We start from the raw sequence: 14,822 nt of genomic DNA, 5'->3' as shown, positions 1-14,822 counted from the left end.
TTTGCATGGGTTTCATCCCCACAACCCAAAGATGTGCAGGTAGGAGAATTGGCCACGCTAAATTGCCCCTTAATTGGAAAACATGAATTGGGTACTCTAAATTTCCTTTTTAAAAAAAGGAAGAGTTGGGAGGAGGACTGCCTTGTACATGAGGATCTTAGTACCAGAACAGATATCGGGATCATCCTTAGGCGTCCAAAGACGGAGCTCACAGATTGAATATGATGTTGGATCTCCACGTCGATGTCAGATGAAAGGTGGCTCTCAAGGTAGGGGAAATGTTCCATGTGTGGGAAGGTTTCTCCATTGATCTCGATGGAAGGAGAGACTGGATCTTGCCCTGGGGTGTGTTGGTGAAGGACTTGAGTCTTCTTGAAGTTGAGGCCAAGACCGATGCACTGGTATGCTTCCGTGATGGCATCAAGCATTGTTTTGAGATTCTCTTCTCAGAGAATGGAGATGGCTTTGTCATCTGCATCCTGAAGTTCCACAAGCAATGTCAGTGTTGCTTTCCTCTTGGATTTCAAACAGTTGAGGCTGAAGAGTTTCCTGTCCATTCTGTAGACGACGTCCACTCCACTGGGAAGCTTGTTCTTGACAAGGTGAAGGATGGTTTCGATGAAGATGGAGATAAGGGTGGGGCAATGACACCTATCTCTTGACTCCAGTCTTGACCACAAAGTTTTCAGTCCTATTTCCACTGGTGAGGACTATTGCTGATATCTTGTTGTGGAGGAGCTGAAGCAGGTTTATGAATTTCTCTGGACAGTCGGCCTTTGACAGGGTCTTCCATTTTACTTCCCAATTGACTGAGTCAAAAGCGTTGGTCAGATCGCTGAGGCTATGTAGAGTGGTTAATGTTGCTCCTGGCATTTCTCTTGAAGTTGTCAAGCAATGAAAATCACGTTCGCTGATTTGATCAGAAGCCTTTGGACTTATCTTCAGCATCAAGGGTTGGTGTCTTAGGCACTCACGGTCATTGGGGCGGCACGGTGGCGCAGTGGTTAACAGTGCTGCCTCACGGCACTGAGGACCCGGGTTTGATCCTGGCTCTGGGTCACTGTCCATGCAGAGTTTGGGCAGCGCGGCACACAGTGGTTAGTGCAGTTGCTTCATAGCTCCAGGGTCCCAGGTTCGATTCCGGCTTGGATCACTGTCTGTGCAGAGTCTGCACATTCTCCCTCCCTGTGGGTTTCCTCCGGGTGCTCCGATTTCTTCCCACAGTCTAAAGATGTGCAAGTTAGGTGGATTGACCATGGTAAATTGCCCTTAGTGTCCAAGAAATTTAGGTGGGGTTACTGGGTTAGGGTGGAGGCGCGGGATTGGGTGTAGGGTGCTCTTTCCAAGAGCTGGTGCAGACTCAATGGGCTGAATGGCCTCCTTCTGCTCTGTAAATTCTATGATTCTATGATTCTCCCCGTGTTTGCGTGGGTCTCATCCCCACAATCCAAAGATGCACAGGCTAGGTGGATTGGCCACACTAAATTGCCCCTTAATTGGAAAAAAAAGGAATTGGGTACTCTAAATTAAAAAATAATTCACAAGCATTGCCTGCCTGTTCTTGACAAGTTGTAGACAGAGAGTGATGAGTCATTTATTGATGCCACCAGGGAGCTCTGAAAGTTGGTTGACGAGTTTGTTCGTGTTGCCAAATCCAATTCCATGCGTCTTGGGCTGATCCTCAGGTTTTCCTCTCCAGAAGAAGGTGTAAACTCGCCATCTTCCCTCAGCTGCCCTTCACCTGCTCTTTGGGTCTCTTGGAGGGCAGTGATGTCAATGTTGAAGTGTCTGAGTTCACGGGCAACAAGGGCAGTTCTCCATTGCAATCGATTGTTCTACATGTCATCCATGAGGGTTCATACATTCCAGGTTCCAAGATTAAGTTGAACTTTATTTTCTGACCGCAGGTAAATGAGTCTGCTGGATGTGGTTTTCCCGCCAGGTTGGAGACAGGCTATTTTTAGGCCATCTTTTCTAGCTCCTTCCCCATGTGGGGTGAGCAGAGTGAATCCTGAAGAGGGATACTCAGTCGTTAAGAAAACTGCCAAAATGCTATGCTGTCCTTTTCCAAGAGCGAAACAAGTGAATCAAACTCCACCACCCAGGTGCTGGTCCGAAACTATGGACTTCCAGGTCTCATCACCTCTCGCTGATCACCGCAGGACGTATTTGTGCGAGGGTTTCCCTTTAGGTAGACATCTTCTGAGGAACCTCCTTTAACGTGTAAATGCCATTGCACATTAGCAGACGCATGGTCCTTGGCAGAAGGTAGGTCTAGTTCCAATGGCAAAGGAACCTTGACAACTGGGGATCTCCCTACTACCTTCATCCCCATTGCAGCTATTGATACCATGCAAGTATCTTCCGCCTGATTTGCCGTTGAGGACATGTTTGGGGTTATGCTTTGTCTGGTTCCTCACCTCCGACCTTACCGTCATGGGTGACCCTTTGACAGCACCTTCCAAACCCACGACCACTACCATCTAGAAGGACAAGAGCAGCAGATACCCGAAAACCCCACCACCTGGAGGTTCCCCTCCAAAGTGCGTGGGTTTCCTCCGGGTGCTCCGGTTTCCTCCCACAGTCCAAAGATGTGCAGGTTAGGTGGATTGGCCATGATAAATTGCCCTTAGTGTCCAAAATTGCCCTTAGTGTTGGGTGGGGTTACTGGGTTATTGGGATAGGGTGGAGGTGTTGAACTTGGGTAGGGTGCTCTTTCCAAGAGCCGATGCAGACTCGATGGGCCGAATGGCCTCCTTCTGCACTGTAAATTCTATGATCTATGATAAGTCAATCACCACCGTGATTTGGAAATATATCGCAGTTCCTTTACTGTCACTGTGACAAAATCCTGGAACTCCCTCCCTAACAGCACATTTGGTGTATTTACACCTGAAGGACTGCAACAGTTCAAGAAAGCAACACATCACCACTTTCTGAAGGGCAACTAGGGATGGGCAATAAATGGTGGCCTAACCGGCAATGCCTACATCTCGTAAATAAATTTCTAAAAACGTGTTAAAACTCCTGATGGCAAAATCCTGATGGCATCACTTTCAGGATTGACGGAACATTCAAACCTCTCCACCACGGCAAGGTGACAATACCCAGAAAGGTCAGGAGATGTGCAGTAGTACCTGAGATGACTGTTCATCTAATTTAACTCTTTCTTTCTCATTTGAAGCATTTAACCTTTATGAGCAGGGAAAGTCAAAGGCAAATAGCCCGAACCAGTCTTCTTGCTGTTTGATGGAACAAAGCATTTTTTTTCACAAATTATGGACTCATTTATTCTGTATGCTTCATTGGCTTTATCTGGTAACTCATTGCAGAAGCCTGTTAATCTTTCTGCAGAATATTTCCACTTGATTCCCTTTCTTATTCCTAATTTTTAACTTGGAATTTGAACCTTTTACGATCTTGGAAATAGCTACAAAGTTCACCTCAAAGTCTCTGAGAAACAAAATAAATTCAATTTATTTAACCTGTCTTCATAACTGAAATTCCTCTAAGGTAGTAATCTCAGGATTACTCCCCATGCCACGTGCTAGCGAGGCTGGCAACAGGGATATAGTGCAGTTGAACACATGGCTAAAGAACTGGTGCAGGAGGGAGGGCTTCAGTTTTTTGGATCACTGGGATGTCTTCCAGGGAAGGTGGGGCCTGTACAAGAAGGACGGGTTAACCTAAACTGGAGGGGCACCAATATCCTGACTGGGAGGTTTGCTAATATGGTTCGGGTGGGTTTAAACTAATTTGGCAGGGGGGTGGGAATCAGGACAGTAAACCAGCAGGTGAAGAGACTGGGGAGGAGTATGGTAGCAGGGTCAGGCTGGCTAAGAGGAAGGGTAGGCTGGGGGAGGTCAAACTCAGTGGGACTGGAGACCTGGAGTGTATTTGTTTGCGGAAGTTGGATGTGGTTGCTGTAACGGAGACTTGGTTAAAAAAGGGACATGACTGACAGCTAAATATTCCAGGATATAGGTGTTTTCGGCGAGGCAGGGAGGAAGGTAAAAGAGGAGGGGGAGTTGCAATACTGGTTAGGGAAAATATTACAGCTGTACAGAGGGAGGACATCATGGAAAAATCAAGTAACGAGGCACTGTGGGTAGAGCTCAGAAATGGGCAGAGGGCAGTCACTATGATGGGGGTGTACTACAGGCCTCCCAACAGATCACGGGAAGTTGAGGAACAGATATGTAAGCAGATTCTGGATAGATGTAGAAATGATAGAGTTCTTGTAGTGGGAGATTTTAATTTTCCTCATCTTGACTGGAAATCCCTCAGGGTTAGGGGTCTGGATGGTGAGGGTAACGAGATAAAGCATTGGCCCACTCAAGGACGGCAGGGAAATTATGTATAGAACCAGAGGAAGTAGGTGAGGCCATTAATGAATATTTTGCATCGATCTTAACAAAGGAGAGGGACTTGTTGATTTGTGGTGTCTCAGAAGGATGTGTAAACACTTTAGAACAGGTCGTTATTACAAGGGAGGAAGTGTTAGGTGTGTTAAAAAGCATTAGGATAGACAAATCCCCAGGGCCAGATGGCATCTATCCCAGATTACTGAGGGAGACAAGAAATGAAATTGTTGGACTCTGACAGAAATCTTTGTGTCCTCATTAGCCACAGGTGAGATCCCAGAGGATTGGAGGATAGCCAATGTTGTACCGTTATTTAAGAAGGGTTGCAAGGATAACCCAGGTAATTATAGGCCAGTGAGCTTGATGTCAGTGATAGTGAAATTGTTGGAAAAGATTCTCAGAGATAGGATCTATGCACATTTGGAGGTGAATGGTCTTATTAGTGACAGACAGCATGGCTTTGTATGAGGGAGGTCATGGCTCACTAATTTGATTGAATTTTTTGAGGAGGTGACAAAAATGATTGACGCGGGAAGGGCTGTGGATGTTGTCCACATGGACTTCAGTAAAGCATTCGATAAGGTCCCTCATGGCAGGCTGGTGAAAAAAATTAGTTCACATGGGGTCAGGGGTGAACTAGCTGGATGGATCCAGAACTGACTTGGCCATAGAAGACAGTGGGTAGCAGTAGAAGGGTGTTTTTCCGAATGGAGGTCTGTAACAAGTGGTGTTCCACAGGGATCGGTTCTGGGATCTCTGCTCTTTGTAACACATATAAATGACTTGGATGAAAACGTAGAGGGTCTGATTAGCAAGTTTGCGGATGATACTAAGATTGCAGGAGTTGCGGACAGTGATGAAGATTGTCAGAGAATACAACAGATTATAGATAGGCTGCAAAATTGGGCAGAGAAATGGCAGATGGAATTTAACCCGGACAAATGCGAGGTAATGAATTTTGGTAGATCCAATTCAGGTGGGAGCTATAAAATAAATGGCAGAACTGTCAGCAGCATAGAGATACAGAGAGATCTGGGCGTGCAGGTCCACAGATCCTTAAAAATGGCAGCACAGGTGGAAATGGTGGTAAATAAAGCATATGGCATGCTTGCCTTCATAGGACGGGGTATCGAGTATAAAAGCTCGAAAATTATGTTACTACTATATAGAACATTGGTTCGGCCACATTTGGAATACTGTGTCCAATTCTGGTACCACACTACCAGAAGGACGTGGAGGCTTTGGAGAGAATACAGAAAAGGTTTACCAGAATGTTGCCTGGTATGGAGGGTATTAGCTATGAAGAGAGATTGAATAAACTGGGATTGTTCTCCCTAGAGAGTCGAAGGCTAAGGGGCGATCAGATAGAAGTTTATAAAATTATTCGGGGTATAGATAGGGTGAACAGTTGGAGGCTTTTTCCCAGGGCGGAAATGACAATTACAAAGGGGGCACAAGTTCAAGGTAGGGTCAGTGGAAATGTGCGGGGGATGAATTTTTTTACACAGAGGGTGGTGGTGGACTGGAATGCACTGCCAAGTGAGCTGGTTGAGGCAGATACGTCAGCAACATTTAAGACTTATCTGGATAGGCGCATGAACTGCCGGGGTATAGAAGGATACAGGCGGTTGGTCGAGATCGAACACGTGATCGGTGCAGATTTGGAGGACCGAAGGGCCCATTCCTGTGCTGTATAATTCTTTGGACAGGTATTTCAGCAGCAGGTAAACTGAGGCATGGGAGGAAATGGCAATGTTAAAAAGGTGGAAATATTCAGTTGGAAACTCATCCCAGGCTTAGATATGAAACCAAGGATGCAAACAGCCTAGTTCAGCCTCAGATAGTTTCAAGGAAGAGGTGTTACAAATACCTAGTTTATGGTTCATATTAAAATTTAACAGGTAATTTTTAGTTTTGGGAAGATTAAAGTTAACTGTAGAAAATAGGATAAATGCGACTAAAACAGCTTGAATGTTATTACACTTAAAAGGTTGGGGCCATGTTGACTGAAGGGTTAACAGTGGGAAAGTCAGGACGATAAAACAGGAGGTGGGCTTACCTAGCTGGAGAATTGGAAGCAAAAGCATGTTTCAATGTACTTAAAACTAAATCTGCTTTTGGCCGCATTTGGCGGGGTGTTTCTCGGCAGCACAGAGAATAATCCCGCTATTCAACAGCACTTTTCCAGGGTTTTTTTGGCCTCAGGGAGTATCTACCCACTGAGGCCACACTTGGAGAGATTTCCTACAGCCTACCTTGCCAGCAGAAACGGTTGTTCGCTGATCGGGATGCCATTTTGAGTTGCAGTTACTGCTTGCTACCACACTTAGCAACATTTCCATTAACTCGTGTGCAGCGAACGCAATCAAACAGCCATGCTGCGCCCGAAAAGCAGCTCCCTGCGACACAAAGGGGCTGATAAAAGCCGGGAGATCCTGCTCCTGGGATCGACTCGGCTCACGAGTCTTTGCGATGTACATCCTGCCCATTGCAGGCGGGATCACTTTTTAGTAATTTTCATATTAGAGCAAGACTACTTTCATATGCAGCTTCCTGGCCTACCCGAGGCATTGGGATCCCCTTCGCCTCAGAGACCTCGGGTGAGCACTGTTCAGCACTGGTCTCCACAAACGGGGACCAGATGGAGCGGCACTCATGGGCGACCCTAGGGAATTAGGAGTGGGAGCACATTGACAGTGCCACCCAAGCACCATGGCACTACAAACCTAGCACCTGAGCCAGCCTGGCATTGCCAAGATGCTCAGGTGGTACTGCCAGCTGGCAGGAGCACTGCAAGGGTACCAGGTTGGCACTGCCAATGTGCCAAGCTGCCATTTTTCACGCGGCGGCGATCAGACCGGGGTGCCCTGCACCGGTGTTATGGGGGTCATGTCGGGGGCTCCAGCGATTAAAAATGGCGTCCCAATCTTTCGCTACACTGAGGAGTTCCAGCGAGCAGAGCTGCGCAGTGCAGAAAATGGGGCCACGTGTAGCCTCGGCCGTGCATTACCCCCTGAGGCCCTCTATCTAACCCGAGTAATGTTTCATAGCATTGTGTTTCTCGCTGCTGTGAGCGCCGGAAACACACAGCTAAAATGTACTCACTATGGAACATTGTTCCCATTTAGTTAAATCGCACCCATTAGATCCCTATTTAAACCTAGATGGCTAATCCATTTCCCAGGGAAGTCTCACCACAGTATATAACAGCAACAGTCAGCTTACTAGTACAGCTTCTCATACAGACTAAATCTCAATCCAAAATCAGAGTTCTCGTACAATCAAAGGTCAGCCACAAACACACAGTATAAACCCAACAAATTCTATAATCTCCAAAGCACTCTCCTTGCAGTCACCAAGTTGGTTTCCGCCCATCAGGACTCCGTGCTGTGAGGTAAGGTAGCACAGCTGATCCTCGTTGCACTGCTTCCTGATAGAGGTTTGCCATCAATCTGCCATGTGACTTCTGGGTTGACTTCCTGTGGCCATCTTGATAGGGAGAAACACTGTCAAGAAACTGGAGAACCTTATGAGAAAAATACCATCCTTCCAGCTCACAGCCTCTGGTGACACCACAATTTAAAGTCAATTAATAAGTTGCCTGCACTGTGTGAGGTCCTGCCAATAATCCAGGCTCTCAGGCAACTTTAGTACTGTGCTCCCTTTCTAGGAATTTATAAATTCTTATTTTTAATTGATCTTTGGTGTTGTAATAAGTCCACCGAGGCAGAAGTCCCTTCACTAGATCCCTTTTGTTAACAAAATCAACAACAGTATGACCATGTTCATTCAGCTTGCTGTCTACACTGGGAGTGCAGAGGATCTGACACATACAAAGAAGAGGTTCCCTGATTGGACCACTAATCAGAAAACTCGTTTTCCAATTGGCCAATCTCAAAGGCCTGGTCTAAGTCATTACAGGTGTCCAGGCTCTAATCCCAGTCTGGTCTTCTCCAGACAAGGCCCATGTCTACTGTCCAACAGACTGATACACATCTTTTCCCTCAAATCCAACCTTGCATGGGGTTACCATGAGACTGAGAATGCAGAAACCCTTGGCAAAGGGAGTCTTCAGGCTCAGTCCTCCTACCTCTATGTCAATAGCCTTATCTTGGATGGGCAAAAGCTCTGCCCTAAAAAAGGCCCACAGGAATCTTCACCAAAAGTTCCGGTCCTGACAGAGTTTGCAGCAATTCCAATGGACTCCCATCAGAGTTACACTGAGCAACTTTAGCCTCATTGTGTTTATGATTTGATTCTAATTCGCGAAAAGGAAATATTCTTTCCCTGGCCCACATCGGCCCCCCTCCACCACCCCACCACACACTCACACACCCTGCTGTTACTGTATACAATATTTCAGGATATTTTTCTATTGAAAATGTTCTTTCAATATCATATTGTAACAGTCTAGATGAGCTCTCTGAAAAATTGTTTCATAAACTGGGCCCGGTGATCAAATGACATGTCAGATCATTAAGGCAATGATGTGACCATGAATTCACTAGACACACGATTGGAAGTAAACTGTGGTTTTAATAGTCTTACAACTGAGCCAGCCTGCGACCAGAGGAACTGAGAGCAGGCTTACGGCTGCAGCACTTTATACTTCCGGTTAGTGGGAGGAGCCATGGATGGAGCCATGGGCGGAGCCAAGGGTGAAGCCCAGTACAAGCTCCTCATCTCCCCCTATGGGCAGAGCTGTTCAACGGCCCACATGCAGAGCCCACAAGGACATAATACAATACAATGCAATGCAATGCAATACAGTGTGAATTACAATGCAGTATAATTCACCACAGGCAAAAGGAAATCTTCCCGTTTTAAATTATCAATGGTCACTCAGGATTTTGTTTGCATGTTTCAAAACCTCTGTTAGATGCAAGAAAACAATTATGACTGCAGCTATAGGTTATCCATTCCAAAAAATTGCAGTCTTGTAATTTTGTTCCCATAAACATTATCTGACAATAGATTGCTATTTCAAAATAGGTTAGGTCTCATTAAATCCTGTCACTTTTATCATTCCTTTATTCTGTAAAAGGCACCCGATGGTGAAAACCCTATGTTTCCAAACAATTTGAAACTTTAATAAGTACATTATTGTGCACTACATTCTTATCTGCAGTATCAGCCTATTAACAGCAACAACATTGTGTGTACATAACCATGACCTGTTCTATATTTGTTTTTTAATTGTTCTACAAAATGTTGCATATTATTCCAAGAATGAGTCAGTGTTATGATGAATGGAAACTCAGCTAAGCATTTCCACCACTTCAATATAACGGAGTGATGAGATGAAATAGCTTCAACATTTCACAAATCAGGTAAACTGAGTTGAGTGTGAGATGACTGATATTTGTCATTTATGTTTCCAAATAATTATTTAGCTAATTGTTGTCATGCAAGCTGCCATCAGGAGCGATTAAAACTCAGTGCCATTTTCCAAGGTTTGTATTTTCTATCGCAATTATTTTGAACCAAATTGTTCATAAATTTATAACCATATGTATGCATTAGACATGAATGTTTGAGCAATTTCACACACATTTTGATCGAACAAATTTAAAGTCTCAAAATGTAAATTAAAATTATTGTATTTTTATTCATGTTCCTCAATAAAGCTTCATTATCAACTGTTTTTTTCTTTTTCTCGTGTGCTGTACTCTGTGCTGGGACCTCTTTTGTACAGTTTCAAATAATAATTTGACTTTGGCATAAAGCTAACTGAAGGACATGGGAGGGGTCATCCATAGATCTCCCCATGGGCTTTGTGCAATATGAACTTCCTTGAGTTGACGGGAGCTGAGCCAATGGGAAATGAGCAGTGAGTTTAAAACCCGTTGCTTCGACCCAGGCTGTTATTCTGTCAGTCCCTGGGCTTGGACTTGTGCACTGTAAGCCATGTCAGCGGCCTTTTCCGTTATGTAAATAAACGGGTATGTTGTCGGAAGACTGGCCTTGGTAAGATAATTACACAAACACGTTTGACAGAGATACAAAATTGGAATAAATGGAAAACCATGGGGAAGAATTTAAGAAATTGTCGGAAAACATATCCAGGTTAGCAGAGTGGGTACACAGGCAATATATTCAGTTCTATACAAAGAGAAAGGAAACTGGTGAATCTGTGATAAGCAGAAAGTAGAGACAATGGTAAAAAGTAAAGAACAAGGTTTATTCCAATATAGTTACAATACTCCTCCACTCCCCTAAGGGTCTCCCTCCCCCACCTGCTGCTAGGTCGGGGTTTTTATACTACTGGGTTCTCCTTGTAAAAGGGAACCCCTGTCCCCTTAAGGTGGAAGTCCTGCCTGCCTTAACTGGGAAGTTCATTTTCCGGGGAGGTCGTGAGAAATCGTATGGTCCTGATCCCGAGACCTCCACTGAGGAATATCGTCCCTTGAAAAGGGCCTGCAGAGTCTATGTGGAGGCGAGACCACGGACGACCTGGCCATTACCACGGGTGGAGCAGGGCAGGGCTCCAGGAGGCAACTTCTGACACTGGACGCAGCACTGGGCCACCCGCTGGCTGTCTGCATTGATGCCGGTTCGCCAAATGTAGCTTTGAGCTAACATTATCATCTTGGACACGCCAGGGTATCCATTGTGGAATCCGTTAGGAGCAGGCCACATCCACCAAAGGAGCACACTGTCCTCTATGCTAAGTGCCTGTATCTTTGTGGTGTAGGCCTTTAGGTCCTGCATTATGACCTGTGCTGAGCCCCATATCGCACCATGTGGCGGACACAGGACAGCTGAGTGTCAGTTTGTGTCCACCCACGGATGCAGAGTGCCATGATCAGTAGCGGGTCCATAAAATGGAGGGTGGCAATGACCTGACTGGCTGCCACTGGTGTAGGTGGCCCAGTTGGCAGGAGTAGGCATCTTAACGCCTTGGCGTGGGGGAATCTTGATCCCAAAACGGTGTTCCAACATAAAGTGATACGTTGCAAGCATCAATGCTCATCACTGGGGGCAGGCAGTGGCAATGGGGGGGGGGGGGGGGGGGGGGGGGGGGGGGTAAAAGAAAAGAACAAAGAAAAGTACCAATACCAACAGAGAAAATGCTGGAAAATCTCAGCAGGTCTGGCAACATCTGTAAGGAGAGAAAAGAGCTAACATTTTGAGTCCAGATGACCTTTCATCAAAGCTAAAAGGCATAAAAGTGGGAGATATTTATACTGTAGGGTGAAGGAATGAAAGATGAGTTATAATCACAGAAACCAAGGGAAGAGAGTGCTAATGGCAGGCCCCAGAGAAAATAAAAAGTGTGAAAGGCCTAACGGCAGAGAAACTAAAATCAGAGGGTAAGCTGTGACAGATGTAGATGTGGGAGGGGGGGGGGGGCATGCGTGGGAGAGATGTAAAATAAGAAACATGTGGGGAGGGGGTAAGCAAAGGGGATAAAAGGTAAAGAAAGGAGGGACAAGATAGGGGGAAGAGTGGGGGGGTGGAATATATATAAAGAAAGACAAGAAAGAAAAATAGGTAAAAGACAGTTGAAATGGAATGAAAACAAAGGGGTTGAGGTGGGATAGAGCTAATCATCTCAAGTTGTTGAATTTGATGATGTGACCGGAAGGCTGTAGCGTGTCTAACTGGAAGATGAGATGCTGTTCCTCCAGTTTGCACTCTCTCCAAAGCTTCCACGTTCTTCTGATAATGTGGTGACCAGAACTCCACGCAATACTCCAAATGCAGCATACCCATGGTTTTATATAGCAGCAACATGATTGCCCAAATTTGTACTCAATGCCCTGGGTGATGAATACAAGCATGCCATATGCCTTCTTAATAACCTTGGCCTCCTGCGCTGCCACTTCTAGGGAACTGTGGACCTGCACACCCAGATCCCTCTGTATGTTAATGTTCCGAAGGGTTCTGCCATTTACAGTATAATTTATACCTAGATTTGATCCTCCAAAATGCATCACCTCGTATTTGTCCTGATTAAACTCCATCTGCCATTTCTGTGCCCAAGTCTCGAATCTATCTATTAACTGTTGTATCCTCTGACAATCTTCGGCACTATCAGCAACTCCACCAATCTTTGTGTCATCCGCAAACTTGCTAATCAGATTATCTACATTTTCCTCCAGATCATTTATATATACTAGAAACAACAGAGGTCCCAGCACTGATCCCTGCAGAGCACCACTAGCTACAGATCTCCATTCAGAAAAACAGTATCTTTTCCAAAATCTTCCCCACCACTGATGTCAGGCTCACCGACCAATAATTTATTAGATTGTCCCTGCTTCCTTTCTTAAACAAGGGAATAGCATGGCTATTCTCCAGTCCTCTGGAACCTCACCTGTGGTCAAAGAGGATGTGAACATATCTGTTAAGGCCCCAGCTATTTCTCCCCTTGCCTCCCGCAGTCATCTGGGATAGATCCCATCTGGCCCCAGGGGCTTGTCTACCTTAATGCAATTTAGGATACTCAACACTTCCTCCTCTGATATATTGATGTTTTCAAGAGAGTTCACACATCTATCCCTGACCTCAACATCTGTCATGTCCTTCTCCATGGTGAATACCAATACAAAGTACTCATTAAGGATTTCACTCACACCCTGTCTGTCCATGCATATCTTTCCTCCATTGTCCTTAAGTGAGCCTACTCTTTCTCTTGCTATCCTCTTGCTCTTAACATATGCATAAAAAGCCTTGGGATTTTCCTTGACCATGTTTGCTAAAGACATTTCATGGCCCCTTTTAGCCCTCCTAATTCCACGTTTAAGTTGCTTCCTACTTTCACTGTACTCCTCAAGGGCTTCGTCAGTTTTTAGATGCATCGACCTAGTGTATGCTTCCTTTTTCCTTTTGACTAAGCTTACTTAAATTTTCCTTGTCATCTATGGTTCCCAAATCCTGCCATTTCTATCCTTCAGTTTTGTGAGGATGTCCTGCACTTCAATCAACTGGCCTTTAAAAGCCTCCCACAAGTCAGACATGGATTTGTCCGCAAAAAGCCACTTCCAATCCACATTCCCCAGCTCCTGTCTAATTTGGATGTAATTGGCCCTCGCCCAATTTAGCACCCTCACCACGGGCCATCCTTGTCCTTATCCATGACTACTCGAAAACCTATTGAATTATGGTCGCTAAGCCCAAAATGCTCCCCCACTGAAACATCAATCACCGGGCCTGGCTCATTCCCCAATACTAAGTCTAGTATGGCTCACTCTCTGGTTGGATTGTCAACATACTGTATCAAAAAGCCCTCCTGAGCACCTCTAACAAATTGTTCTCCTTCCGAGCCCCTGGCTGTAAGGGATTCCCAGTCAATATGGGGAAAGTGAAAATCGCCCATCACAACTACCCTGCTTTTTCCACATCTTTTCAATATCTGACTACACAACTGCTTCTCTGTCTCCTGTGGGCTGTTGGGAGGGTCTATAGTACACTCCCAACATTGTGATTTCACCCTTCTTATTCCTGAGCTCCACCCATAATATCTCATTACAAGATCCCTCCAATGTGTCCTCCGTCAACACAGCTGTGATCTGCTCCCTAATCAGCAATACAACTCCCCCACCTCTTTTGTTTCCCCTTCTGTCCTGTCTAAAACAATGATATCCCGGAACGTTAGGCTGCCAGTCCTGTCCCTCCTTTAACCATGTCTCCGTAATTGCAATGGGATTGCAATTACATCAGAGTTCCATGCCGTAATCCAGGCTCTCAGTTCATCTGTTTTACCTGTTATACTTCTTGCATTGAAGCAAACGTGCTCCAGACCTACAGTCCCGCTGAGCCTTGCGGCTCCCCTCTGCCTGCTCTTACTCTGCGCGATGTCAGTCTCATTTTTATCCCCAGTTTCTACACTTACTGGCCTGCTGTTCCGGTTTCCACCCCTCTGCTCACTCGATAACCGAAACTATATATTTTGGGGGAAAGAATAAGAAAAGGAAGTGGTACTGACTATGTTCAAGACATTATTTAAGCTTCAATCAGGGTTTTGCATGTAATAAAAGATACCCCCATTGTAGGGGAGCCATTGAAATTGTAGCCTTTGTTGTAGGATACAGTAAACATGCATTATAATGACACCACGTCGATGCATGGACGAGAGTCAGCAACTGACGTCCTCTGCTGGACATAACTGCAATTACACAATAAAATCTTAAACATTGACGGTGAATTCTCGTTGTTAGCTCTCCGAGAGGCCATATTTTGGGAATGCAGGTACATGCCTGGATTGGTCTCCATATTACAAAAAGGATACGGATGCTGACGAAGCTGCAAAAATATATCAGAATTGTGATTGAGAATTATTACACAGCCTGGGAATCATTCCATTAGAAAGGAGGAGGCTGAGGATTAGCTAGTAATTAGCTAATATTAATTACAAAGGGATTTGATAGGATAGACCTAGAGAAAATGTTTCCACTTTGAAAATGTGCTGCTGAAAAACACATTTTGTTTTAAAGGAATGATTCTTTTCAATTT

Source organism: Scyliorhinus canicula, chromosome 14 (assembly GCF_902713615.1).
Source record: "Scyliorhinus canicula chromosome 14, sScyCan1.1, whole genome shotgun sequence".
In the NCBI taxonomy this organism is placed as follows: Eukaryota; Metazoa; Chordata; class Chondrichthyes; order Carcharhiniformes; family Scyliorhinidae; genus Scyliorhinus; species Scyliorhinus canicula.
The sequence above is the reverse complement of the archived record's forward strand: the minus strand, read 5'-3'. Positions refer to the sequence as shown.